At 43.8% G+C, this 25,331-nt stretch overlaps 1 protein-coding gene across 1 annotated transcript in view; it reads left to right on the top strand.

The window, feature by feature from the left end:
• Nucleotides 1-12,588: 12,588 nt before the first annotated feature.
• Nucleotides 12,589-25,331, top strand: part of LOC135226991 (uncharacterized) — a 159,838-nt gene continuing 147,095 nt past the window's right edge. Inside the window, exon 1 of the mRNA XM_064266712.1 lies at nucleotides 12,589-13,030. The gene's annotated coding sequence lies outside the window, so the exon portion shown is untranslated. The remainder of the gene's footprint in view (nucleotides 13,031-25,331) is intronic.

Raw genomic sequence — 25,331 nt, 5'->3', positions numbered from 1 at the left:
GCAAAGGATGTTGAAGGCAATGGCAGAGGCACGTAGGATGTTAAAGGCAAAGGCTGAGTGCAAAGGATTTTTGAAGGCACAGGCTGAGGCACGTAGGATGTTAAGGCAAAGGCTGAGGTGCAAGGATGTTGAAGGCACAGGCAGAGGCAACGTAGGATGTTAAAGGCATAGGCTGAGGTGCAAAGGATGTTGAAGGCACAGGCTGAGGCACGAAGGATGTTAAAGGCACAGGCTGAGGCACGAAGGATGTTAAAGGCACAGGCTGAGGTGCAAAGGATGTTGAAGGCACAGACTGAGGCACGAAGGATGTTAAAGGCAAAGGCTGAGGTGCAAAGGATGTTGAAGGCACAGGCTTAGGCGTAAGATGTTAAAGGGAAAAGCTGAGGTGCAAAGGATGTTGAAGGCACAGGTAGAGGCACACAGATGTAAAGGCAAAGGCTGAGAGTGCAAACATGTTGAAGGCACAGGCAGAGGCACGTAGGATGTTAAAGGCAAAGGCTGAGGTGCAAAGTATGTTGAAGGCACAGGCAGAGGAACGTAGGAGGTTAAAGGCAAAGGGCAGAGGTGCAAAGGATGTTGAAGGCACAGGCAGAGGCACGTTAGGATGTTAAAGGCAAAGGCTGAGGTGCAAAGGATGGTTAAGGCACAGGCAGAGGCACATAGGATGTTAAAGGCACAGGCTGAGGTGCAAAGGATGTTGAAGGCACAGGCTGAGGCACAAAGGATGTTAAAGGCACAGGCTGAGGCACGAAGGATGTTGAAGGCACAGGCTGAGGTGCAAAGGATGTTGAAGGCACAGGCTGAGGCACGAAGGATGTTAAAGGCACAGGCTGAGGTGCAAAGGATGTTGAAGGCACAGGCTGAGGCACGAAGGATGTTAAAGGCACAGGCTGAGGCAGGAAGGATGTTGAAGGCACAGGCTGAGGTGCAAAGGATGTTGAAGGCACAGGCTGAGGCACGAAGGATGTTAAAGGCACAGGCTGAGGCACTAAGGAGTGTTGAAGGCATAAGCTGAGTTGCAAAGGATGGTGTTTAAGGCACAGGCTGAGGCACGAAGGATGTTAAAGGCACAGGCTGAGGCACGAAGGATGTTGAAGGCACAGGCTGAGGTGCAAAGGATGTTAAAGGCACAGGCTGAGGCACGAAGGATGTTAAAGGCAAAGGCTGAGGCACTAAGGATGTGAAGGCATAAGCTGAGTTGCAAAGGATGTTAAGGAACAGGCTGAGGCACGAAGGATGTTCAAAGGCACATGCTTAGGCACGAAGAATGTTAAAGGCACAGGTTGAGGTGCAAAGGATGTTAAAGGCACAGGCTGAGGTGCAAAGGATGTTAAAGGCATAGGCTGAGGTGCAAAGGATGTTGAAGGCACAGGCTGAGGCACGAAGGATGTTAAAGGCACAGGCTGAGGCATGAAGGATGTTAAAGGCACAGGCTGAGGTGCAAAGGATGTTGAAGGCACAGGCTGAGGCATGAAGGATGTTAAAGGCACAGGCTGAGGTGCAAAGGATGTTGAAGGCACAGGCTGAGGTGCAAAGGATGTGAAGGCACAGGCTGAGGTGCAAAGGATGTTAAAGGCACAGGCTGAGGTGCAAAGGATGTTGAAGGCACAGGCTGAGGCACGAAGGATGTTAAAGGCACAGGCTGAGGTGCAAAGGATGTTGAAGGCACAGGTTGAGGTGCAAAGATGTTGAAGGCACAGGCTGAGGTGCAAAGGATGTTGAAGGCACAGGCTGAGGTGCAAAGGATGTTAAAGGCACAGACTGAGGCACGAAGGATGTTAAAGGCACAGGCTGAGGCACGAAGGATGTTAAAGGCACAGGCTGAGGCACGAAGGATGTTAAAGGCACAGGCTGAGGCACGAAGGATGTTAAAGGTACAGGCTAAGGTGCTAAGGATGTTGAAGGCACAGGCTGAGGTGCAAAGGATTTTGAAGGCACAGACTGAGGCACGAAGGATGTTAAAGGCACAGGCTGAGGCACGAAGGATGTTAAAGGCACAGGCTGAGGCACGAAGGATGTTAAAGGCACAGGCTGAGGTGCAAAGGATGTTGAAGGCACAGGCTGAGGTGCAAAGGATGTTGAAGGCACAGGCTGAGGTGCAAAGGATGTTGAAGGCACAGACTGAGGCACGAAGGATGTTAAAGGCACAGGCTGAGGTGCAAAGGATGTTAAAGGCACAGGCTGAGGTGCAAAGGATGTTGAAGGCACAGGCTGAGGCACGAAGGATGTTAAAGGCACAGGCTGAGGCATGAAGGATGTTAAAGGCACAGGCTGAGGCACGAAGGATGTTAAAGGCACAGGCTGAGGCACGAAGGATTTTAAAGGCACAGGCTGAGGTGCAAAGGATGTTAAAGGCACAAGACTGAGGCACAAAGGCTGTTGAAGGCACAGGCTGAGGTGCAAAAAAAAGATTTGAAGCACAGACTGAGGCACGAAGGATGTTAAAGCGCAGACTGAGGCACAAAGGATGTTAAATGCACAGCTGAGTCACGAAGGATGTTTAAAGGCACAGGCTGAGGTGCAAAGGATGTTGAAGGTACAGGCTGAGGCACGAAGGATGTTAAGGCACAGGCTGAGGTGCAAAGGATGTTAAAGGCACAGGCTGAGGCACGAAGGATGTTGAAGGCACAGGCTGAGGCACGAAGGATGTTAAAGGCACAGGCTGAGGTGCAAAGGATGTTGAAGGCACAGGCTGAGGCACGAAGGATGTTAAAGGCACAGGCTGAGGTACAAAGGATGTTGAAGGCACAGGCTGAGGCACAAAGGATGTTAAAGGCACAGGCTGAGGTGCAAAGGATGTTAAAGGCACAGGCTGAGGTGCAAAGGATGTTGAAGGCAAAGGCTGAGCACGAAAGATGTTAAAGGCCACAGTCTGAGGGTGCAAAGATGTTGAAGGCACAGTCTGAGGCACGAAGGGATGTCGAAGGCACAGGCTGAGGCACGAAGGATGTTAAAGGCACAGGCTGAGTACAAAGGATGTTTGAAGGCACAGGCTGAGGCACGAAAGGATGTTTAAAGGCACAGGCTGAGGCCCGAAGGATTGTTAAAGGCCAGGCTGAGGTGCAAGGATGTTGAAGGCACACCGCTTGAGCACGAAGGATGTTTTAAAGGCAGGCGGAGGTACAAAAGATGTTGAAGGCACAGGTGAGGCAAAGAAAAGGATGTTTAAAGGCACAGGATGAGGTGCAAAAGAGGTTGAAGGCACAGGGTGAGGTGCAAAATAAAGTTGAAGGCACAGGCTGAGGAACGAAGATGTTAAAGGCAAAAGCTGAGGTGCAAAGGATGTTGAAGGCACAGGTTGAGGTGCAAAGGATATTGAAGGGCACAGGTTGAGGTGCAAAAGGATGTTTGAAGGCAAAGGATGAGCATAAAGATGTTTTTTTAAAGGCAAAAGGCTGAGGTGCAAAGGATATGAAGGCACAGGTGAGATGCAAAGGATGTTGAAGGCTCAGGCTGAGGTGCAAAGGAGGTTGATGGCAAAGGCTGAGGCACGAAGGATGTTAAAGGCAAAGTCTTAGGTGCAAAGGATGTTGAAGGCACAGGCTGAGGCACGAAGGATGTTAAAGGCACAGGCTGAGGTGCAAAGGATGTTGAAGGCACAGGCTGAGGTGCAAAGGATGTTAAAGGCACAGGCTGAGGCACGAAGGATGTAAAGGCAAAGGCTGAGGTGCAAAGGATTTTGAAGGCACAGGCTGAGGTGCCAAAGGATGTTGAAGGCACAGGCTGAGGCACGTAGGATGTTAAAAGGCAAAGGCTGAGGTGCAAAGGATGTGAAGGCACAGGCTGAGTCACGAGGATGTAAAGGCAAAGGCGAGCTGCAAAGGATGTTGAAGGCACAGCTGAGGCAAGTAGGATATTGAGGCACAGGCTGAGGTGCAAAGGATATTAAAGGCACAGGCTGAGGTGCAAAGGATGTTGGAAAGCACAGGCTGAGGCTTGAAGGATTTAAGGAATAGGCTGAGTGCAAAGGATGTTGAAGGCACAGGCTGAGGTGTAACGGATGTTTAAGGCGCAGACTGAGCACAAAGGATGTCAAAGGCACAGGGCTGATGTGCAAAGGATGTTAAAGGCATAGGCTGAGGTGCAAAGGATGTTGAAGGCACAGGCTGAGGCACGAAGGATGTTAAAGGCACAGGCTGAGGCACGAAGGATGTTAAAGGCACAGGCTGAGGTGCAAAGGATGTTGAAGGCACAGGCTGAGGCACGAAGATGTTAAAGGCACAGGCTGAGATGCAAAGGATGTTGAATGCATAGGCATAGGCAGGAAGGATGTTAAAGGCACAGGCTGAGTGCAAAGGATGTTGAAGGCATAGGCTAAGGCACGAAGGATGTTAAAGGCACAGGCTGAGGCACAAAGGATGTTAAAGGCATAGGCTGAGGCACGAAGGATGTTAAAGGCACAGGCTGAGGTGCAAAGGATGTTAAAGGCACAGGCTGAGGCACGAAGGATGTTAAAGGCACAGGCTGAGGTGCAAAGGATGTTGAAGGCACAGGCTGAGGCACGAAGGATGTTAAAGGCACAGGCTGAGGTGCAAAGGATGTTGAAGGCACAGGCTGAGGCACGAAGGATGTTGAAGGCACAGGCTGAGGTGCAAAGGATGTTAAAGGCACAGGCTGAGGCACGAAGGATGTTAAAGGCACAGGCTGAGGTGCAAAGGATGTTAAAGGCACAGGCTGAGGCACGAAGGATGTCAAAGGCACAGGCTGAGGTGCAAAGGATGTTGAAGGCACAGACTGAGGCAGAATGATGTTAAAGGCACAGACTGAGGCACAAAGGATGTTAAAGGCACAGGCTGAGGTGCAAAGGATGTTAAAGGCACAGGCTGAGGCACGAAGGATGTTAAAGGCACAGGCTGAGATGCAAAGGATGTTGAAGGCACAGGCTGAGGCACGAAGGATGTTTGAAGGCACAGGACTGAGGCACGAAGTACGTTAAAGGCCCAGGCTGTGGTGCAAATGGTGTTAAAGGCACAGGCTGAGGCACGAAGCATTTTGAAGGTTCAGGTTGAGGCACGAAGGATGTTGAAGGCATAGGCTGAGTTGCAAAGGATGTTTAAGGCACAGGCTGAGGTGCAAAGGATGTTGAAGACACAGGAATAGGCACGGAAGGACGTTAAATGCAAAGGCTGAGGTGCAAAAGGATGTTAAAGGCACAGGCTGAGGCATGAAGGATGTTGAAGGCTCAGGTTGAGGCACGAAGGATGTTGAAGGCATAGGCTGAGTTGGAAAGGAAAGGATGTCAAAGGACAGGATGAGGTGCAAAGGATGTTGAAGGCACAGCTGAGGCCCGAAGGACGTTAAAGGAAAAAGGCTAAGGTGCAAAGATGTTGAAGGCAATGGCAGAGGCACGTAAGATGTTAAAGGCAAAGGCTTAGGTGCAAAGGATGTTGAAGGCACAGGCTGAGGCACGTAGGATGTTAAAGGCAAAGGCTGAGGTGCAAGGATGTTAAGGCACAAGCAGAGGCACGTAGGATGTTAAAGGCGAAGGCTGAGGTGCAAAGGATGTTGAAGGCACAGGCAGAGGCACGTAGGATGTTAAAGGGAAAGGCTGAGGTGCAAAGGATGTTGAAGGCACAGGCTGAGGCACGAAGGACGTTAAAGGCACAGGTTGAGGCACGTGGGATGTTAAAGGCAAAGGCTGAGGTGCAAAGGATGTTGAAGCACAGGCAGAGGCACGTAGGATGTTAAAGGCAAAGGCTGAGGTGCAAAGGATGTTGAAGGCACAGGCTGAGGTGCAAAGGACGTTAAAGGCACTGGCTGAGGCACTTAGGATGTTAAAGGCAAAGGCGAGGTGCAGAGGATGTTGAAGGCACAGGCTGAGGCACGTAGGATGTTAAAGGGTAAGGCTGAGGTGCAAAGGATGTTGAAGGCACAGGTAGAGGCACACAGGATGTTAAAGGCAAAGGCTGAGGTGCAAAAGGATGTTGAAGGCACAGGCAAAGGCACTAGGATGTTAAAGGCAAAGCTGAGGTGCAAAGGATGTTGAAGGCACAGGCTGAGGCACGAAAGACGTTAAAGGCACAGGCTGAGGCACGTAGGATGTTAAAGGCAAAGGCTGAGGTGCAAAGTATGTTGAAGGCACAGGCAGAGGCACGTAGGATGTTAAGGCAAAGGCTGAGGTGCAAAGGATGTTGAAGGCACAGGCTGAGGCACGAAAGACGTTAAAGGCACAGGCTGAGGCACGTAGGATGTTAAAGGCAAAGGCTGACGTGCAAAGTATGTTGAAGGCACAGGCAGAGGCACGTAGGATGTTAAAGGCAAAGGCTGAGGTGCAAAGGATGTTGAAGGCACAGGCTGAGGCACGAAAGACGTTAAAGGCACAGGCTGAGGCACGTAGGATGTTAAAGGCAAAGGCTGACGTGCAAAGTATGTTGAAGGCACAGGCAGAGGCACGTAGGATGTTAAAGCAAAGGCTGAGGTGCAAAGGATGTTTAAGGCACAGGCAGAGGCACGTAGATGTTAAAGGCAAAGGCTGACATGCAAAGTATGTTGAAGGCAGGCAGAGGCACGTAGGATGTTAAAGGTAAGGCTGAGTGCAAAGGATGTTGAAGGCACAGGTAGAAGCACACAGATGTTAAAGGCAAAGGCTGAGGTGCAAAGGATGTTGAAGGCACAGGCAGAGGCACGAAGGATGCTAAAGGCAAAGGGTGAGGTGCAAAGGATGTTTAAGGCACAGCAGAGGCACGTAGGATGTTAAAGGCAAAGGCTGAGGTGCAAAGTATGTTTAAGGCACAGGCAGAGGCACGTAGGATGTTAAAGGCAAAGGGTGAGGTGCAAAAGATGTCAAAGGGCACAGGCTTAGGCACTAAGTATGGTGAAGGCATAAGCTGATTTGCAAAGGATGTTAAAGGCACAGGCTGAGGCACGAAGGATGTTAAAGGCACAGGCTGAGGCACGAAGGATGTTAAAGGCACAGGCTGAGGTGCAAAGGATGTTGAAGGCACAGGCTGAGGCACGAAGGATGTTAAAGGCACAGGCTGAGGCACGAAGGATGTTAAAGGCACAGGCTGAGGTGCAAAGGATGCTGAAGGCACAGGCTGAGGCACGAAGGATGTTAAAGGCACAGGCTGAGGCACGAAGGATGTTGAAGGCATAAGCTGATTTGCAAAGGATGTTGAAGAACAGGCTGAGGCACGAAGGATGTTAAAGGCACAGGCTAAGGCACGAAGGATGTTGAAGGCACAGGCTGAGGCACGAAGGATGTTAAAGGCACAGGCTGAGGCACAAAGGATGTTGAAGCATTAGCTGAGTTGCAAAGGATGTTTAAGGAACAGGCTGAGGCACGAAGGATGTTAAAGGCACAGGCTTAGGCACGAAGGATGTTAAAGGCACAGGTTGAGGTGCAAAGGAGTTAAAGGCACATGCTGAGGTGCAAAGGATGTTAAGGCATAGGCTGAGTTGCAAAGGAGTTGAAGGCACAGGCTGAGGCACAAAGGATGTTAAAGGCACAGGCTGAGGCACGAAGGATGTTAAAGGCACTGGCTGAGGTGCAAAGGATGTTGAAGGCACAGGCTGAGGTGCAAAGGATGTTGAAGGCACAGGCTGAGGTGCAAAGGATGTTGAAGGCACAGGCTGAGGTGCAAAGGATGTTGAAGGCACAGGCTGAGGTGCAAAGGATGTTAAAGGCACAGGCTGAGGTGCAAAGGATGTTGAAGGCACAGGATGAGGCACGAAGGATGTTAAAGGCACAGGCTGAGGTGCAAAGGATGTTGAAGGCACAGGCTGAGGTGCAAAGGATGTTGAAGGCACAGGCTGAGGTGCAAAGGATGTTGAAGGCACCAGGTTGAGGTGCAAAGGATGTTGAAGGCACAGGCTGAGGGCACGAAGGATGTTAAAGGCAAAGGCTGAGGCACTAAGGATGTTGAAGGCATAAGCTTAGTTGCAAAGGATGTTTAAGGAACCAAGGCTGAGGCACGAAGGATGTTAAAGGCACAGGCTTAGGCACGAAGGATGGTTAAAGGCATAGGCTGAGGGCGATGAAGGATGTTAAAGGCACTGGCTGAGGTGCAAAGGATGTTGAAGGCCCAGACCGATGCACAAAGGATGTTAAAGGCACAGGCTGAGGTGCAAAGGATGTTGAAGGCACAGGCGGCTGAGGTGAAACAAAGGATGTTAAAGGCACAGGTGGATTGTTTGCAAAGGAGTGGAAGGCCAGGCCGAAAGGCTTACGAAGGATGGTTAAAGGCAGGCTGAAAGGTGCAAAGGATGTTGAAGGACACAGGCTGAGGCACGAAAGGATGTTAAAGGCACAAAGGCTGATGGTGCAAAGGATGTTGAAGGCACAGGCTGGAGGTGCAAAAGGATGTGAAGGCACAGGCTTGGAAGGTGCAAAGGATGTGGAAAGGCACAGATGGCTGAGGTACAAAGGATGTTGAAGGCACAGGCTGAGGTGCAAAGGATGTTGAAGGCACAGGCTGAGGTGCAAAGGATGTTGAAGGCACAGACTGAGGCACGAAGGATGTTAAAGGCACAGGCTGAGGCACGAAGGATGTTAAAGGCACAGGCTGAGGCACGAAGGATGTTAAAGGTACAGGCTGAGGCACGAAGAATGTTGAAGGTACAGCCTGAGGTGCAAAGGATGTTGAAGGCACAGGCTGAGGTGCAAAGGATGTTGAAGGCACAGACTGAGGCACGAAGGATGTTAAAGGCACAGGCTGAGGCACGAAGGATGTTAAAGGCACAGGCTGAGGCACGAAGGATGTTAAAGGCACAGGCTGAGGCACGAAGGAGTTCAAGGCAGGCTGCAAAAGGATGTTAAAGGCACAGGCTGAGGCGAAGGATTGTCAAGGCACAGGCTGTGCAAAGGATGTTAGGAACAGCTGAGGCACGAAGGATGTTGAAGGACAGGTGGCATGAAGATGGTTAAAGGCACTGGTGGAGGTTTTGCACATTTTTGAAGGCAGACTGAGGCACGAAGGATGTTAAAGGCACAGGCTGAGGTGCGAAGGATGTTGAAGTCACAGACTGAGGCACGAAGGATGTTGAAGGCACAGGCTGAGGTGCAAAGGATGTTGAAGGCACAGGCTGAGGTGCAAAGGATGTTGAAGGCACAGACTGAGGCACGAAGGATGTTAAAGGCACAGGCTGAGGTGCAAAGGATGTTGAAGGCACAGGCTGAGGCACGAAGGATGTTAAAGGCACAGGCCATGAGGCATGAAGGATGTAAAGGCACCGGCTGAGCACCAAGGATGTTAAAGGCACAGGCTGAGGCACGAAGGATTCAGAGGCACAGGCTGAGGTGCAAAGGATGTTCAAAAAAAAGGAACAGACGGAGGGCACAAAGGATGTTTGAAGGCACAGGCTGAGGTGCAAAAAGATTTTTGAAGCACAGACTGAGGCACGAAGGATGTTAAAGGCACAGACTGAGGCACAAAGGATGTTAAAGGCACAGGCTGAGGCACGAAGGATGTTGAAGGCACAGGCTGAGGTGCAAAGGATGTTGAAGGCACAGGCTGAGGCACAAAGGATGTTAAAGGCACAGGCTGAGGCACGAAGGATGTTAAAGGCACAGGCTGAGGCACGAAGGATGTTAAAGGCACAGGCTGAGGCACAAAGGATGTTAAAGGCACAGGCTGAGGCACAAAGGATGTTAAAGGCACAGGCTGAGGCATGAAGGATGTTGAAAAGGCACAGGCTGAGGAGCAAAGGGATGGGAAAGCAGAGGCTGAGGCACAAAGGATGTTTAAGGCACAGGCGAGGCACAAGGATGTTAAAGGCATAGGCTGAGGCACGAAGGATGTTGAAGGGACAGGCGAGGCACGAGGATTTCAAAAGGCAGAGGCTGAGGCACAAAGGATTCCAAAGCACGGGCTGAGGCACGAAGGATTTCAAAGGCAGAGGGCTGAGGCACAAAGGATTTCAAAAAGCACAGGCTGAGGGCACGAAGGATTTCAGAGGCTGTGGCTGAGGCATGAAGGATAGGAAGGCACGGCTGAAGGCACAAAAGGATGTTAAAGGCACATGCTTAGGCACAAAGGATGTTAAAGGCACAGGCTGAGGCACAAAGGATGTTAAAGGCACAGGCTGAGGTGCAAAGGATGTTGAATTCACAGACTGAGGCACAAAGGATGTTAAAGGCACTGGCTGAGGTGCAAAGGATGTTAAAGGCACAGTCTGAGGTGCAAAGGATGTTGAATTCACAGACTGAGGCACAAAGGATGTTAAAGGCACAGACTGAGGCACAAAGGATGTTAAAGGCACAGGCTGAGGCACCAAGGATGTTAAAGGGACAGGCTTAGGTGCAAAGGATGTTAAAGGCACAGGCTGAGGTGCAAAGGATGTTAAAGGCACAGGCTGAGGCACCAAGGATGTTAAAGGCACAGGCTGAGGTGCAAAGGATGTTAAAGGCATAGGCTGAGATGCAAAGGATGTTAAAGGCACAGGCTGAGGCATGAAGGATGTTAAAGGCACAGGCTTAGGTGCAAAGGATGTTAAAGGCACAGGCTGAGTGCAAGGGATGTTTTAAAGGCACCAGGTCTGAGGCACCAAGGATGTTAAAGGCACAGGCTGAGGTGCAAAGGATGTTAAAGGCACAGGCTGAGGCACCAAGGATGTTAAAGGCACAGGCTGAGATGCAAAGGATGTTAAAGGCACCGGCTGAGGTGCAAAGGATGGTAAAGGCACAGGCTGAGGTGCAAAGGATGTTAAAAGCACAGGCTGAGGTGCAAAGGATGTTAAAGGCACAGGCTGAGATGCAAAGGTTGTTAAAGGCACAGGCTGAGATGCAAAGGATGTTAAAGGCACAGGCTGAGGTGCAAAGGATGTTAAAGGCATAGGCTGAGGTGCAAAGGATGTTATAGGCACAGGCTGAGGTACAAAGGATGTTAAAGGCACAGGCTGAGGTGCAAGGGATGTTAAAGGCACAGGCTGAGATGCAAAGGATGTTAAAGGCACAGGCTGAGATGCAAAGGATGTTAAAGGCACAGGCTGAGATGCAAAGGATGTTAAAGGCACAGGCTGAGGTGCAAAGGATGTTAAAGGCACAGGCTGAGGCACGAAGGATGTTAAAGGCACAGGCTGAGGTGCAAAGGATGTTAAAGGCACAGGCTGAGATGCAAAGGATGTTAAAGGCACAGGCTGAGATGCAAAGGATGTTAAAGGCACAGGCTGAGATGCAAAGGATGTTAAAGGCACAGGCTGAGGTGCAAAGGATGTTAAAGGCACAGGCTGAGATGCAAAGGATGTTAAAGGCACAGGCTGAGGTGCAAAGGATGTTAAAGGCACAGGCTGAGCCACGAAGAATGACAAAGGCACAGACTGAGGCACGAAGAATGACAAAGGCACAGGCTGAGGCATGAACGTAATAATATAGTAATATGAGAGAGAGAGAGAGAGAGAGAGAGAGAGAGAGAGAGAGAGAGAGAGAGAGAGAGAGAGATATTTCCTATTCCGCATTGACCACCCTCTTGGTATAATGTTGTAGCAAGCCAGTTCCCTCTGAATGTCAAACGTCCACCAACCTATTTGCAACCTGTTTGCAACGTGGCAAATATGTTCAGTGTTAGCTGGGAATTATGTATTATGAAATGACATAAATCTACAGCTAATACAACAAAGAATTAGAAACTGAAGAAGGGATAGATAAGCCTCATCGTTTGACCTACTGCTGCAGTCTACATAAGGGAGACATTTCATAATTTGTAAATGCCCCCTGCACTCCGATGGCACTCTGGTATGTGTTATTCGAATGTCTGCATGGTAGGTATTTAGTTAAATTCATAAAATCACGCATACATATACATTTATGGAAAACGTTATTATTTCTAGATATTATTCTAATTTCGATCTCTGTTATTTCTTTTCTTATTCTTACGTAAGTCTTTCATGGCCGTAAGCTCAAACGTACTACATCGGAAGCTGAAGAGCTTACGGAGACGCGCACCTACGTAGAATGTACGATAAACAATGCGCTTAGTATGTTAACTGAATAACACCGGGTCAGTTTTAACCCGTCTCTGTCAAGACTTTGATTAAGGAGGTAGTTGAACACGCACATGTGCGATCCGGGTAGGTTTGATGTACACGGCTTACAGCAATATCGCAGAATTTATTGTATCTGATAATATCTACCCCGAAATTGTCACATCCACAGCAAACACCCCCAACCAGAGGCTTCCCCAAACCAGAAGGTTCTTACACCATAGTGCAAGGAATATCGGCATTTTAGAGATGTGGTCAATTCTACGATATTTCCATGTAAACCGTGTAGGTACTACATCTTCACCCATCATCACTAGACGATACCAGAACTAAGATATTAATTTAGAATGACTTCACCAGTTTCCATTTTCATATGTTTCTACTTCCAATGTCCTCATTTCACTAAGTGCAATAGTAACAGCATCAGCAAATAGTGACTAAATCTGGCTCTCCTAAACTTTTAAGAGCAATGGAGCTATTGTACCGTACGTTATATGCGGAAGTTTAATTGGGCGTTGGCCATCCAATGAATAATGGTGCCCTGAAAAACAGCCGCCATCCCCAACAGGCCGTGATGCGAGACGCTTCCCGGCTCTCGAGACGAGACTGAGAGCGCAGTTTGGAAATGCTGTTTAACCTGTTAGGTGGGAGATTGCAGGATAGTTCTCAGGAGGTGCAAGCGTGCCATATACGTCCGTGACTGTGTGCTTTGACAGGCAACGGCGAAGATTAGTTTAAGAAGAGTGACGAGTAAATCTTTTATTCCTTCAGTGGTTGTAATAACCGAGCGCTTGCATGACTTGATACGTGCATTATACGATTTAGAAAGAGACGCTCATTTTCGCGGCATATTTTTCAGTGATAATTTTTCAAGATTTTTCTTAACTACAGTAATGAAAAATATCATATGTTGACATCTGATGTTTACCTTATAATGTAACTTCGATACATTGTCTATGTAACTAATATGTGCTAACGAGAGACATCTTGACTTCTGAAGTGTTTTTGTTTCACCAGTCGCTTTCTATCTATTTCTTTTCATCAGAATTAAGGAATGACAGGAAGTTGATTTAAATATCCAGTGCAACGTCTTTCACATCTTCTGAGCCAGGTAAGTGCAAAAGGTTAACATTCATTCGCTTGTATGGTTTCTGACTTTCATCTAGGACTAGCAGCTGTATATGAAATAAAGCCGTTGGGTTTCTCCTAAGAAAACCTGGATCAGTAGGGGGGAGTGCCTTCAGTGCACCTCATGCGATGCACTATGGGTATTACTTAAGGTTCTTTGCAGCGTCCCTTCAGACCTTGGCTGCAACACCTTTCGTCTAATGACTCCATCTCTTGACTCCATCTTCCTTTGCACCCTCTCCGATCAATTTGTTTCATAGGACAACTGCTTTGAGGTTTCCCTCCTAAACACCTTACATATCTTTTACTGACAATTTCCGTTTCAGCGCTGAATGACCTCATAGGTCCCAGCGTTCGGCCTATGGGCAAAAATTCTACATTCGATTCTATGCTTTTCTAATCCGTTCTTCATCAGGGTTTTCTGACCTGTGACCCTACTTTGGCATTTTGAAAAATTACTAAAAGATGAGTACTCGTACAGCCTTGAGAGTTTTCTGCATATTTGCCCCCCCCCCTCTCTCTCTCTCTCTCTCTCTCTCTCTCTCTCTCTCCTCTATATATATATATATATATATATATATATATATATATATATTTACATATATATATATATATATATATATATATATATATATATATATATAGATCTCTCTCTCTCTCTCTCTCTCTCTCTCTCTCTCTCTCTCTCTCTCTCTCTCTATATATATATATATATATATATATATATATATATATATATATACATATATATATATATATATATATATATATATATATATATATTATATATAATATATATATATATCTCTCTCTCTCTCTCTCTCTCTCTCTCTCTCTCTCTCTCTCTATATATACTATATATATATATATATATATATATATATATATATATATATATATATATATATATATATATCTATATATATATAATTTATATATATATATATATATATATATATATATATATAATATATATATATATATATATATATATATATATATATATATATATATATAATATATGTAGTATATTCCCTTTAAATTTCACTTATGAGATCCTTAGAGTTTCCCTTGCATTTACCTTTGAAACCTAATCTCGGCCTTAAGCTGTAAATTCCGATCATGCACTAGACATTCCTTTTGAGTAAGTCAGATGCGTTTAATCGTTGTCTAAGCAAGAGGGCTCTAGATATATGAAAATAATATATATATATATATATATATATATATATATATATATATATAGGTATGTATATATTCATACAGACATATATATAGATATATATATATATATATATATATATATATATAATATGTGTATATACATATATATAGATATATCTATATATATATATATAACTATATATATATATATATATATATACATATGTATATATATTATATATATATATATATATATATATATATATATATATATATATATATATATATATATATATATATATATATATATATATATATATATATATATATATATATATATATATATATGATATATATATATATATTTATGTCTGTATGTATATATACATATATATAAATATATATATATATATATATATATATATATATTTATTATCAACTAATAATATAATTATTATCAACTAAAAATTCCCTTCCATTAACACATATAAATATTAATTCTGAGGTAGAGCGAATTAGATATTAAAGGACATTTGTAGCTTAACGCGTACATAACTTACGAATCACCGTGATTCGTAGTATATACGCGTTAAGCTACAAATGTCCTTTAATATCTAATTCACTCTACCTCAGAATTAATATTTTTATATGTGTTAATGGAAGGGGAATTTTTAGTTGATAATAATTTCGTCGGCTCCCGGGCACAAACCTAGGAACCAAGAAATCAGGACGTACAGTGTGAAGCGCCTTTAACACACGAAGGGATATACGAGTATATAATCATATATGTATATGCACATATATAGATACATATATATATATATATATATATATATATATATATATATATATACATATATGTGTGTGTGTTTGTATGCATATACATATATATTTATCATAAATCTACACTTCTTGCTTAGACAACGATTAAACGCATCTGACTTAATCAAAAGGAATGCCTTATGAGGTCTAGTGCATGATCGGAATTTACAGCTTAGGGCCGAGATTAGGTTTCAAGGGTAAATGCAAGGGAAACTCTAAGGATGAAATTTAAAGGGAATATATTTACAATTTGATTACTCATCGTATTCACGGGCGCCATAAGGGCGTTCGGACTCTCAAGGTCCAACTTATTACTGAATTGCACAATCTTAGGGTTATATGATGAAAAATAGCATTTTTGTTATTGTCTTATCTTCTTCTTCTGCTTCCCAGCTTTATCCCTATTCGGGGTCGCTGTTTTTAATGAGTCTCTTCCATCTACCTCTGTCCTGTGTCATTTCCTCCCTTACTCCATTCTCCCTCATATCACCTGGTCTTAGGTCTTCCTCTCCTTCGTGTTCCATCCACCTCCACGTCCATCACTTCTCTTGCCATGTGTTGCTCTTCTCTTCTCATCAGGTGGCCATACCATCTTAACCTTGCCTCTTGCACTTTCTTTGATGCTACAGTGACCTTTACTGTACCCCTAATATGTCCATTTTGGTTACTCTGCTCATCCATCTAAGCATCCTCGTCTCGGTTACGTCCAACTTTCTGCCCTCTGTTTTCTTTAGTGGTGCTGCTTCCAATCCATATGTCCTTGCTAGTCTGACCACTGCCTTGTGCACTCTGCCCTTTAATTTTGTAGGGACTTTCCTATCACAAATGACATCCGGTTGTTAATTTCCTCTTCCATATTCCCCTCATTGTCAATCACTGAGCCAAGGTATTTGAATTTATGAACCCTTTTGATGTTTCCTCCGCCTAATTTGATTGTTGTTTGCTGGTCGCCATCCAATTCGGTTGTCTTATACTCTGTCTTTTTCTTGCTTATCCATAAACCTCTACTCTCCAAGGCATATCTCCATCTTTAAAACTTCCCTTCCACTTCTTTCCTGTTCTTGGCTACCAAGACTGTCATCTACATAGAGCAGACACCATGGTGATTCTTCCCTGACATCCTCTATCAACACATCCAAGACGGTGTTAAACAGAAGTGGGCTCAGAGCAGTAACCTGATGTAGCCCGACTCCAACTTGAAATGTTTTTTGCTTCCAACTGTAGATCTGACGCTGGTCTTTACATTTCTATACATCTCCCTGATCATTCTAACATAGTTCTTCATCACTCCTTTCTCCCTGAGACATCTCCATATTTCCTGACGTGTACTCTGTCATGTGCTTTCTCGCCATATGCATGACCTTTTGCTTTTCTCTGTATTTTTCCATAATTTATCTCAGAGCAAAAATACCATCCACAGTACTGAGCCTCTTCATGGTGTCTACCGATGAAAACTTGTTGCCATAATCTTTCATCCATAATTCTTTCAAATACCTTCAGTGTATGTGACACGAGCTTTATTCCTTGGTAATTTTCACAACACTGAATATCCCTTTCTCCTTGAATATTGGGCTTGATATACTTTCTCTCTATTTTTCGGGTATTGTCTCACTTTCCATAATCTTTTTCATTAACTGCCACAATAAGTCAATTCCTTCCTCATCAAGAGCCTTCTAGGCTTCTGCTGGTATGCCATTCGGTCCCACCGCTTTATTATTTTTCATCTTTCCCACCCAGTGTCCCTCTAACCTCAGCTTTTGTTATTTCTGTGACTGGTCCACAATTTGTGTCCATCTCCTCTTAGAAATCTTTCCTTTTCTTAATTCAATAAGGCCTCAAAATCTTCTTCCCATCTTATTAAGTCTCTCTCATTTCTCAGTACATTTCCATCCTTATCCTTAATCTGTCTTATGTGTGTTTTATTCTTGGTACTCTTATTTCTCATGTGTGCTAGTTTAAAGATCTTTCCTTGCCCTTCCTTGGTATCTAGCTCTTGGTAAAGCTGATCATATGCTCTGCCCTTAGCAACTGCTACAGTTTATTTTGCTAATTTATTTGCTTCCTTACAGGCCATCCAGTCCTCTTCCATTTGGGTCCCCTCCCACCTTTTCTTTGCTTCTCTCTTTTGCTTGTTGCATCCTTCACTTCATCATTGAACCACCACGTTTCCTTATTTTCGAATATCATGCCATTACTCTCACCCAATATTTCTCTAGCAACCCTCTGTTCCACCATTCATCAACATTTTCAATTTCATGTGTTATTTCTTCTAAAACTTTTTCTCTAAACTGCCTACAAAGTTCAGTCTCTTTCAGCTTTGGCCCATGCATTTTATTCTTCCTTATTTGTTCAGTTTCCATAACCAAGTCCATCATTACCAAATGATGTGATCTATCTGGCTGGACCTTCCCCCGCTTTTGTACATAACTAGATGTTCTTGCTGCTTGGTGAAAAAAAGTGTTTACCAGTACCATATCCTTGGACACAGCAAAATCAACTATTCTCTCACCCTCCTCATTTCTTCCATCATAGCCATACCCACTATGTATAAGGCGCTGATCACATGGTTATTCTGGCATACGTGCCCATTCAAATCTCCACCGACAAGGCATCTTTCATCTGCTGGTACCTTTTCCATTTCTCCTCTAAGTCTGACCAAAAGCGATCTTTCTCTTCATCTGAGCATCCTATCTGGGCTGCATCTGCACTAAAGATGTTAACAGTGCAATTTTTAACTACCAGCCTGACCCAGATAATCTTATCATTTCTTCTATTAACTTCAAAATTTCCTTCTTCATTTCACTTGACAGAATTATTCCAACACCATTTCTGCCTTCTTTATTTGCTCCGCTATAGATTATCTTATACCCCTCCCCAAGTTCCCTCGCTTTGTTACCTTTCCATCTTCTCTCCTGTACACAGAAAATATCTACACGTCTTGTTTTCAGGAGGTCAGCTATTGCCCGCCCACTTCCTGTCATTGTACCAACATTTAATGTTCCTACTCTTAGTTCATGAGCTAGCTTCTTTAGCGGCACTCGCTCACAATGCGGTAGCCCTTACATGTCCTAGGGCTAGGGTGATGTCTCTGTGGGTCACTTCCGGGTGACAACCTAGCCCTATTCTCATTCCTTGTAAGACTCATTTCATAAAAGTTCTGGCAGGAGATTTTACGGACGGATGCCCTTCCTGACTCCAACCCTCCCTATTTATCCGGGCTTGGGACCGGCACTGAGTTGGGCTGGCTTGCCCCCCCGTCCTCCTGTGACTAGCTTTAATTTTTTTTTTTTTATTGTCTTATAACCTTTAAATGCGTAATACTCGTGGATTTAAATGGCCAGTTACAACTGACTGCCGGTGTAATTTACTTCACAATAATTTGTATATCCATATCTCAGCGAAAAACTTAGATATTTCATTCTGTTTGGTTTTGGTGGTAGTACAAGCTTTTTCCTTTCTCTCTGGCATCAAACAGAGCCGCGTGCGACGTGTCTGGACCCAGTAACCTTGAAACACTAGTTAGCTAAGTTAATATTGTGTTTTTTTCCACCGTGTTTTGATTGTATATATATATATATTATATAGTATATATATATATATATATATATATATATATATAATATATTACTGTATTATTGTGATATTTTCGGTTTTTTATGTTTATTATCACATAATGCCTCCTCGGATATCTAAGCAAAAGTAAAAAACCCAAGGAAAGGCTCATGTTCTATGCAACACTGACTGTGGTTTCTTCAGCTGACGATATTATTCGTAATGAACGAAAAAGGCCTTCATATATAAGAAAGGAGATTTTGCACACAGAAGAAGAAAGATTATGAAGCCGGGGTTTATTAGATAGCTAACCCAGCTATAACTGAGTCTGGTGGTGCCAGATGATACCTTTCTGACAAGTTTTCTTATAACAGAGTAATATCCTAAACACCAGGTAGGTGGGAGGGGACGGGGTACCAGCAACCCTTCTAGTAGGTCAGTCCGTAATGTGATTTTTATTTTATTTTATCCTATTTTCACTTTTTAGAGGCCGCATAGCATAGGAAACAAGATAACTTACCATCAAAAAATAAATTAGAACATATTAAAGAAAAATACTTTTAAATACATTTAATCTTTAACTGCGATTTTCTTGAATCTCATTTTTTAAACTTTAAAGCTATAGAACTCAGCTATTTATAAAGATAAAACAATTCTGTAAAAAGCAAAATACTTTTTAAGGATGTATAAAAATTATGGCCAATACAGAATTAATTTTTTTCATAATTTCTTATATGACAAATTTTCGAAAATTTTGTTTTTTTAAATGTAAGACAAAATGAAGCTCGAATTAAAAAATTATATTGCAGGCATTTTTTTCTATTTAATGCATATAATTAGGGATTTAAATTAAAATTTCATATACCTTATCGTTTTTGAGTTATTGCTTTAAAAAATGCAAAAAGGGGAAAAATAAAAAAAACTGAGGTAACTTGAAAATAAATATAAAGCTATAGTAATAAAAATGGCTGGGAAGCTTCATTGTACGGTACTTGATATGTGTACAGAATTTCATTTTAATCCAAGCATAAATACTATAACCCTAAGATTGTGTCCTGAAAGAACAGTTGCTTGTAGCGCTGGGGTCACGTGATTGGATTGCCGACATGTGCTAATGACTTGGAGCCCGGATATGGATGTATGCCCAAAGTGTTAGGATAAAGAAGATCCACCTCTTACAGCAGGGATGAAGGCGATATGATACTGTCTTTGGTATTTGATCTCTGCTCCTTAAAGGGCGCCGATGAAGGAAGGGAAATTCACGCCAATGCCGTCAGGTAAATCCAGATTGCAGCCACATGAAACACAGAGGGCAAGGGACAAGGAGGCAGCGCCACAGATATGAGGACTCTTTAATTTGGCCGGGTCTGAAGACTGAAGAGTGTCTGAGAGAGAGTTTCTCTTGCTAGCTGACCTTTTTTATTAACTTTGTTTGCCCTCCGGCGGCTTCTGGCTTAATTCTTGGATTTTGCTATGTGACGCCAGCGGTTTTTGCAAAGACGTGAAAGTGGCAGGACAAACGAAGAGAGATACGCGTGTGAAAGATAATGAGGTGCTTTTCTGACTGTTCAACTGCTATTTTTACGTCACTGAGTGGCAAAATGGGGAAAATATATAATACCTCGCCAACTTAAGAGTAATTTTAACCCTAGACGGGTTGAGCTGGTGAATTATCCATTTTGCAATGAAATTACTCTATCTCTCCCCTCTGAGGATTCTGACCACACAAAGCCGGCCACTAACGTTCAGTTATGCCTTCGCAGTTACAACTGTATAGTCGGACTGTGCCGGCAAATCTTCGCCATTAACGGTACAGACTTTTCCCTCAGTCCTCCGTAGGAGCCACGTCGTCAACACACGATGCTCTGGCTGCAATTGACTTGCTGACCTCTTAAAAAACGCATAAACGTCAAGTAAGACGTTCAGTGAAAGAGGGTTGATAAAGACGAATTAAATATTCCGATGTGAATGTGTTAAGGGTTTAGATTTGGCCCCAAGGACTTTTATAATGTTTATTGAATATTTTATGAATGAAATAAGAGCTCCACGGAAAGATAATTAAGTTCGTAATCGTTTGCTTTCGTTTCAAAGTTGACACATATAGGCCTAATATTTTCTCTATTTCATTAAAAGGGTTAGTACTGATTTGTTTTCGTTTAAAGTTTGACTTTCTTATGACGTGTTACAATGAATGAAAATCCTCAGTATACCACTGTCTTCCTGTGTTTCATTAGTGTGTTGATTGTTCTAATTTAATTTCAAAGCGATCTTCCATGAGATGTAAGCAATGGAAAAACATACATAGTCCAATATTGTATGATCTTGTTTCGTTAGAAAGTAGAATGTAATTTTGTTCTCTCATTTTAGTAACGAATTACATACATGGTGCATAATCACGAATAAACGGATATAGGCCTATTCTTGTTTTACATTATTGTCATATTAATATTTATTCTCATTAAAAAAAAACTGTCTTGCATATAACCACGAATAAACAACATACATAGGCTTAATCTGTTCGATAGACATCGGATTTTGCTTGTCAAAACAGTCTCAATCATATAGATTTCAATGAAATCTAAAGACATTCAGGAATGATGCTATCACTTTTAACCTTCATTATACACTTTTTTTCTGTGGAAAATGGCAAAATTATAGATAAATATTATTCTGACGTCCGTATCAATTATTAAAAACAAGTAAATCCAATATAACATTAATTTAAGTATAAACACTTTTCGATTCAATAAAACCCAGTAAATCCAATATAACATCAATTTAAGTATAAACACTTTTCGATTCAATAAAACCCAGCTCAATGTTCTTGATTAGTACATGTTATTTGTCCGCGGCGGACAGAGAACTGAGCCAAAAAAGTTGCCTCCACCACATTAACGTTGGCAGTGCGCATGCACAGCTGTTTGGCCCGAGGCTCATCGGTTGAGAGCTATTTACCCAGGCCGCCTGCGCAGGCCAGAAAAACTGTGCAGGTTGTCCACACTAACGTTTAGTTATAACTGCACAGTCCGACCGTGCATTTATAACTGTGCAGGCATAATTGAACATTAGTGGTTGGGTTAAGACTTAAACTAGTGAAATTTGTTGGGTTCATGTAACACAAGCAGCTACACCTATTGACTCGCAACCACTAGCTATAAGTATATTAATTTGCCATTGGGCATCTTGCGAGATAGTCTTACTGAGTTACAATTACTCAAGGTTCCCTTGGGAAAGTCCCTTAAAGTATAAGTGAACAACAATAAATCAAATGTGATAATTTAATGTTCAACTGAATATTACCTTGCCCAGGCATATTATTCTCAAAGATTAGCTAATAAACTTATTACAATTATTTTACTTAAATGAAATACTAACTACTTGTAATAACGAAGTGAGCATAAATTTTATCTCACTAAAACGAAGTGAGCATAAATTTTATCTCACTAAATCTTTACTTATTTCAACCTTATTCTAAAAGGGTTAATAATAAACTTAGTTCTATCATAAATGAATACCATCTACCCTAAGGCAGTTCATGCTCTTAACTGGCGCTGAAGGGGCATTACAGACGCGTTTCACAGGGGTGTTGGGACTCTGCGGTTTTGTAATACAAATGACCCGGTGCCAGACTGGTAGAATAAAAAATTAAGATAGAACTAAGAAGGATGGGAGTGATTCTCGATGGAGAATAAACAAAACATAAATAATAGAGAGTAGGGAATTATTGATCACACACTTAAAATAAATGGATAATTTACAAAATAGAGCCATGCTTTTAACAATATCGCCTTGGTACATCAAGCTAAATATATAGTATTCTATCTCACTATAAGTGTGTTCTAGTCTCCCTTAATTAAATGAATATGGTGCCAAAGGTGGCACTTATGGTGATAAGTCCGGGGACTTTTAAAAGGTATTGCTAGAAGCTTGCAGATGCCATTATAGCAGTTCCAGATATCATACTAATTCTTAATGCCAGAATTGCTGGTGAGTGGGGTCTGCCCAAATAGAGCATACAGTAGGAAAAGGTGCCTAAGAGAGGACGATAAAGAAGGAAGGAATTTATATATGAGAGGCTGTGGGAAGTCAAAATAGAAAAGTTGCAAAAGAGGAATAAGAAGGAAGTTGAAGTAGCAGAATCTAGCATTCTCCTCTGGATGGAAAAGGGCCGGGATTCTCTAAAAGGATATGGTACTGCGCCAGGACACTAGTGCAGAGGGAGCCTATGGGCTTTTCCAAGGTTTCTAGAATCCTCGGCGTCCTCCACCTTTCTTCCTTCGACCTCTCCGAGGTCGGTTTGATGACGCCATGTTGAGGGGGTGGGGGGAAACGTTGAAAGACACAAGTGGTTTAGGCTGCTGTGACAGTCGAAACAATGGCATTTGCCCCCATGTCTAACGCTGCTCGACTTGGTTTCTGACATTCTTTGGCCAACTGATGGTTGGCAGAGTACTTACACCCGGACTGATTAGCTGCAGATGAAGGGGAAGAGGAGGAGGTGATTACAGGCTCCCGATTTAGGGTGACCGACTCTGGGGCAGTTTGCGAGGCCATGCCTTTGGAGGAGATTCTGCTACTGTCAGGTGTGTCATGTGGAATTCCAGGTGGAATTGGCTTTTCGCTGCTTCTGGTATTGGTAGCTAAGTCAAGCCAGCAGCTGTGGAGAAGTAGCCTGGACGGGGAGCTTTGTGAGGAAGACCTGAATCTTGCCTTGGCACTGGCACTGAGGCCGTTCCTGGTGGAGTAAGAGGATTCAAGTGTGGCTCAGTGCACGTAAGGGGCGGAGCATGGCACTGCCTGATACCTTCAAGTGGTATGGTGCAGAAGTAGGTCTTGGAGGACTGCAGGATTGGTTTGGAGCAAGGTAAGGGCAGGAGCCCTGAGACTGTTCAAAAATAAGATGAGGCTTAATGTCCCATACTAACAACACGTCATACTTGCCGGGAATGTAGGTAGCCACCGTCAAAGTACACATTTTCGAATGGTGAGGTTGTGTGATCCTCAACCGGACGGTAGGCAGGAACATTTTGACATGGTTGAGGCTCTCAATCGCAATTAACTTATGCCTCTCAATCCTAGCTCCATGAGGGACCTTATCCTCTCGAATTATGGATAGATGTGCACCAGGGTTATCAAATGCCTGGACCTGATTGGCAGGATAGTGACCTCTGGAAGGTGCAACAAATATGGGGCACTGAGCTGGGGGGCCTAAAATCGACGGCTCCATCACTGCTATGGCAATGGCGGGAGCAGCAGCCTTTCTGGGGCAATGAGCCCAGGAAGAGGTGTTCCCATGCTCCTTGCACGAGTCACAGAAGCACCTGCTAGAATCAGGCTTTGGCCAGTTGTTCCACTGCCAATGGCAGTTATTCTTATTATTGTGGTGATTTCTCTTCTGGAGGGAGGGCGGGGGTCGACTGCAGAGGATCTGTTTTAGAGTGGCACTGTTTTGAGGAGTGCCCAGGTTTGTTACAATGCCTGCTTAAGTGACTGATTATTTTGGCACTGCGTCGTCTGAGAGTTGGCAAGAGAGGGAGCAACAGGGCGGATTTTTTTATTCAGAGAACTCTGTAGTGGGTGGTGGGTGTCCCAGACGTCCACCCACTTACAGCACTCTTCAATCGTTTTTGGAATTTTATCCACCAAGTAGCAGGCTCAGGAGGGGCATATGACAAAAAAATCCCCAATTCGGCATGCTCCTCCATTTTTATCTCCACCTTTCAAAGGCTTTGACAATGGCCTCCCTTATGTGCGTGAGATCTCATTCCTCGTGAATGGCGGGGGCTTGAAAGGCAATGGCCCCTTGCCTTCGAGGTGTTTTCCCAAGATGAGGGCTACTTTGGTGGGAGAACGTTGGAAGTTATCCAGGAAATTTTCCACATGGTCGAGCCAGGCCTCCGTCTTGGACTCGTTCCACGGTCGGATGAGGGTTCCCATGCTACTAAGAATAGAGTGTGATGACTGGGATGTACGAGGCTGTATGCCTGCGTTGGCCATAGCCAGTTGGTGAGCCCTTTCTGCTGCTTCCCTTCTCTCTAGGAATTCCCTTTCTTCCTTTCTGCTCTTTCCTTCTCCCTTTTTGTTCTTGTGGCTTCTTCTATTTTCTCTTGGAATTCCCTGTCTGGTGCTTCTCTTTTCTCTTGGAATTCCCTTTTTTTCTCCCTTCCTGCTTTTTCCTACTCCACCAGCACTTTTTCCCTCTCCATGGGTACCCAGATAGCTAATTCTTGGCCCCTTAGTCTCGCAGCTTTCTCTGCTTCAGTAAGGGCTTTAATTTCCTCTAATACAGGGTTGTTCGCCATCTTGTAGGAATGGAGTTGTGAGTGCATGAACGGGAATTTCTTAGGGTAAACACAGGCACTTACCCCTTGGAATGCAGTCCCTGGGGGGACTAGGAATGGGGCTGAGAGTTCTAGGCATGGTAGGCACAAAACCATGGAATGTGCAAGCTCTACGCTCTCCACTAAGGTGAATGAAATGCATCTAGGATGTAAGATCCTATTATAGGGATTACAAATTCTCTGCAAATGACAAATGACAGCCAACAGACTGTAAAATATTCGTCGCGAGGGTGTAAAATATTGGCCAAATAAACAATCAAAATACAGTCAGTCAAACGGACTGAAAAATGAAAAGCAGTCATCAGACTGTAATGGGATGTGCTTATAAAAATACGGAAAAGTTATTTGTCACGAGGGCGTAAGAAATGTTGGCCACACGGACTATCAAAATACAAAAGCAGTCAA

The sequence above is a fragment of the Macrobrachium nipponense genome, chromosome 15 (assembly GCF_015104395.2).
Source record: "Macrobrachium nipponense isolate FS-2020 chromosome 15, ASM1510439v2, whole genome shotgun sequence".
Taxonomy (NCBI): domain Eukaryota; kingdom Metazoa; phylum Arthropoda; class Malacostraca; order Decapoda; family Palaemonidae; genus Macrobrachium; species Macrobrachium nipponense.
The sequence above is the reverse complement of the archived record's forward strand: the minus strand, read 5'-3'. Positions and strand labels throughout refer to the sequence as shown.